Source organism: Zingiber officinale, chromosome 6B (genome assembly GCF_018446385.1).
Source record: "Zingiber officinale cultivar Zhangliang chromosome 6B, Zo_v1.1, whole genome shotgun sequence".
NCBI lineage: Eukaryota > Viridiplantae > Streptophyta > Magnoliopsida > Zingiberales > Zingiberaceae > Zingiber > Zingiber officinale.
The window spans coordinates 51,748,985-51,753,832 of NC_055996.1; the positions used below are offsets into that span (position 1 = coordinate 51,748,985).

The window sequence follows — 4,848 nt, forward strand, 5'->3', positions numbered from 1 at the left end:
TAAGACGGCCATCGCATCACTCTCATCCTGGGACTCTTCGTGTGAGCCGACCGGCTGCAGGTTGCGACTCACCAGTTCTTCAACAGTAGTCGCATTGATTGCGACATCCTTGTGCTTTGCCTTGCTGGCCAGATGTGTTCGCAACATGACTTCGGCTACAAAAGAGAAAGAGAAATCAATTAACATCAAAGGAAGAATTAAAGGAGCTTCATACCTAGGCTGGTCGGCAGCCGGGTGCGGATCAAACTTAAGCCAAAGATATAAAGGACGCCTTCCAGCAACAACTTGTGGATGTCATACTTCTAGCTGGCCAACATCGAAGTTGCGTTCAGGTAGTCCGATCGACTCTTGTAGCTTTTCAAGGGAGGCTGAGGTGCCACTTTGAGCTACTAGTGGGTCGGGAAGTTTGGCCACTCAGGAAGGCGCGTGAAGAAAAAATATTATTTCCAGTGCTTGTTGGAGGTCGGCATCTTGTTGAAGAATGCTAAACTGACTCGAGACTAGAAGAGGAAAGTCCCCGGATCAGGCAATTTAGGGTAATAAAAATAATGAATGATCCAGGGGTAAGAGGAATGTCGTGCAGACGGAATAGGACAATGACTCCGCACAGCAACCTAAAGGAGTTAGACACTAATTGATGAAGGGAAATGCGGAAATACTTACAAACAGCTGGAATAAAGGGGTGGAGCATAAACCGCAGACCGGCGGTAAACTGATCTCAGAAGAAATAGATACACCCAGTTGGCGGAGAGTTGGGTCAATCGGAGGGAGAAGGCAAAACGATCTGATGATCGGAAGAAATTTTGAAAACATCTCTTAAGCTCTCAGTGTCGCCTCCATCGAACCTAGACTCCATGGATGTATACCAGAGTCCAGGGATGGAGGCAAACGGCTGCGAAGAACTCGCCATTGCAAAAATAAAAAGGCGATCGAAGAAGAAAAAGGTTGCTGGAATACCGCCGGAATAGAAAGGAAGGCCGAAAAGCACGAAGGCGGGGGCGATTGGAAGAAAGCTTAATAGAAAGAAGGTCGCCAGAGAACGAAAGACGCACAGGAACAAAAAGAAGATCGCCAGAGGACGAAGAACGCGTCGCCGATAGCACTCGAGGAAGACTGCGAAGGAAGCGATGCGGCGGGCTTATAGGCTTTAGGTTCGGTCGACCGGAGCCATCCGATCTAGGTCACAGAAACCCAAGCAAAGTTCGGACCATTGAATTCAAACCGTCAAACGTCACATCAGTACCCTGTCACTTCAGGCGTGAGGCGGCAGCAGGCGTGACACGTGGAGCTTTGCCACGAGTCAGCAATTAATGAAGGCGTGAGAGCGTGCTCAGCCTTAATGAGAGGAGATTTACATGATTTCCAAGAAATTTGAGTGACGTTAGCCTGGCTCGCGCTCGCCCGAGACAACCTAAGAAGAGATTTTTTATAAGTGAAAACCTTTGTCGTGCCGATCGGATGGGAGGAGTTTATCTACAGCCGAACGACAAACTTTAATAGGCAGACTGGCAGGGTGAAGTCGCCTCTCGAGCAAAAACAACACAGTGTCAAAGGTCGATCAGAAGAAATCTATTCAGACAATTGTCCTGTCAGTCGGACTTACAATCTCCTTCGGCTAGACTTGAGGGGAGACTTGTGATGCAGTGATATGAGGGGCCCTACCTTGCAGCCATAGTGGAGGTCAAAGTCAAGGCGGACAACGCTTAGAAGTCATTTGTCCATCGGACGAGCATGTCCTGATCGGGAAGAGAAAGGCTCGATCCGATATCACCTTTAACTCGGCTATGAGCCAAGCACCCGACGCTCAAATAAGAGGACGACAAAGGGAGCAGTATACAGAAACCGGGCTGAGCGGCTCTTCCGCTCAGTCTAGCAGCAAACTCGACATCAGCCGACCACGCGGATACTTCCGGCCGAGCGGCTATCCCGCTCGGCCCAGCAACAGAGCACGCAGATAGTGGACTTCTGGTCGAGCGGCTATCCCGCTCGGCCCAGCAATAAAGCATGCGGACAGTGGACTTCCGGCCGAGCGACTATCCCGCTCGGCCCAACAACAGACAACACGCAGACAACGGAATTCCGACCGAGCAGCTATTCCACTCGGCCAAGCAACAGCCACAGCAGACTATCTTTTGACATCCTTTTGGGAGTTAGTGTCGTTGACAGGCGACATGGTTAGACAGGATCGTACGGCGGAAGCTTCCACTGTCACTTCAGATATATGCTCAACCTGTTAAGGTACTGTGTCAGGGACACTTTACTGACGAGTCTTTTCAGGAAAAACTTGAGGACGCGTACCTGCCTTAGGAAGCATGCACGCGCGCTACAGGAGCTCTATATAAAGGGGGGTCCAAGCATCAACGAAGGTATGTAATATTTTACTATTACACTACAGTCTTTTTGTTGCTCCGCTCTTTGCTGCTTCTTCTTCGTCGAAGACTGACTTGAGCGTCAGAGAGTCATCGTCGGGGACTATTTCCGTGGCTCGGTACTGATGCAATTATATTACAGGTCGGAGCAAAATCCATTGGACATCAACAGAAATATCATATCCTCAATATATATTTATCTCATCAATTTTCGGACAATATGAGATAACATATAGTACGTGGTACGTGTTCAGATCTTGCTACACATGGGCACACATTTACAAGCTCTCTCTGGACACACCTATACATCACCTAGTAGATGACGAAAGGGTCTTTGAACGCAAGGCATGTATGGAGAAACGATGCACGCAGGTAGATATACATATATATAGACAAATGACTTCAAGCAGTTGGGTAGGAAGCTTGCATGGCGATACCACACAGCCCTTCCTTAGCATCCACGTCCCTTTCCATCCTTATGTAGCCGTTCTCCCCCCAATCGGCACCCCAAGAATTCTTCACCAGCCAGTACTTGCTGCCATCGCTCGTCGCGCCGTAGCCCACCGCTGTGACGCCGTGGTCGAGATCAGTTCCGCATTCCCCCGTGAAGACGCCGCCGTTGTAGAACTGGAAGGCCGATCCGCTGGCCTCTATCGCCACAGACACCGGCTGGTGGGCCACGGCCTTGCGGAGCGCCGCCTCATCGTCAGCAGGCACGTCCTCGTACCCACTGATGGCGGCGGCGGAGGGGGAGGATTTCTGCTTGCTGCAGGTGCCGTCGGTGGCCTGGTAAGGGTACTTGGTCTCGGTGGCGAGGCCGCCGTTGTTGATGATGAACTCGAACGCGTTGTCCATGAGGCCGCCGTTGCAGCCTTGGTCCTCGCCGTGGACGTCGCAGTCCACCAGCTGCTGCTAGGAGAGAGAGATCAACTTGCCAGCGGTGAGCTTGGTGATGCCCTCCATCGCCGCCACTGCCGAGAACGCCCAGCAACATCCTGTTTTGCTCGAGCAAACGAATTAGATTCCGTTGGAGCAATAATTAACTAAATTATTGTTCCTCCAAATTATGCATACCACACTGCCCTTGATCTTTGATGGGAGTGACTGCTCCTTTGGTCCTCCAGTCGACGCTCTTCGGCGTCGCGGACACGTTCTCGTACATGAATCCTCCCTTCCTGATCGGCTTCGCCGCGATCATATTCTTGAAGCCAGTGTAGGAAGATTTGAACTCCTCGTTGGTCATGTCGGCGAACTGGTTGATGCCCAGCGAGTACTTGTGCTTGCCGGCGGCGTTGAACGAGTCGATGAGCTCGACGTTGGACTTGAAGATGTCGAAGCGGCGCTGCTTCTCTGCGTCATCGCGGTAGACGCGCCCGTGCTGCGCCATCCACCGCTCGTGCCTCTCTGCCATGGACATGCTCTCTGGATAACTTAGCTTGCGCCCCCAAGCGGTGCTTGATATTACAGCGAACAAGGCCGCCAAGACGAGGCATTGCTTCACGGTGAAGGCGGCGGCTGGAATTCTACCCATCAGCTGCTCTCGAAACGCTTTTACAAGTGATTAATTAATCAGTTAATCGATCAACTAATTCAAGCTTAGTGAGAGATTAAGCGACGGGCTTCGACTATTTATAGATCTGCTCTGTTCTGCTTGTTCTGCTCTGTTCTTGCTGCTGCCGTGGAATACGTTGCGTTGCGAGATTAATTTAATTGGAAGACTCCGTAATTACTGGATTAATCGTGATCGAGATCCAACGATCACACGTCTCTTCTTTGCGAAAATCGTACGCAGAGTTCTGTTCTTGGTTTGAGACGTCGATAATTAGTTAACAATTAATCGGAGCCATTCATGGAGCATCCAGTGAAAGGGACTTCAAATAGATAGAAATCTTTGCACTAAGATCTATTTGATTTAATAATAAAAGATAATTTCTAAAAAAACTAAATAGACGTTTATATTGACCCTTGAACTTAAAATAACTTATAAAAGATAAAAAAAATTCTAACCACTAAAAATTTTAAAATTACAAAAAATACTAAAAAGGTTGTTCGAGCCTTTAAATGACCCTAATGATATTTTTTTAATCTAAAATTTGCCGATTATAAGTTTTACTAGATTATAAATATAGATCTTTAAACGAGTTTCAATATACATCATAGATCATCTTATTATAATACTCGATTTAATAGTTATGGTCCGTTAAAACTCACCTCCTCTTGCATTAGTTATCGCCTGTATTGAAAAAAACTCATCCTCAAATTTACAGTACTATCATCAACTGATAACCCAAGAGACAAATCCTCTAACATCAACCTATTATCCTGACATGAGTGTTGTTCATTATCGGGTCAATTTTCAAAAGTTTGAAATTTGAGGCGATCCAATTTGCATCTAATAATATATTTGTGGTCTTTACATCTCGATGTATGATGGTGTTTGTTATGCCAATCTAAAGATAATGCAGTCCATGCATAGCCC

At 47.9% G+C, this 4,848-nt stretch overlaps 1 pseudogene; it reads right to left on the minus strand.

The window, feature by feature from the left end:
• Positions 1-2,758: 2,758 nt before the first annotated feature.
• Positions 2,759-3,950, minus strand: LOC121990166 (annotated as a pseudogene).
• Positions 3,951-4,848: the final 898 nt, after the last annotated feature.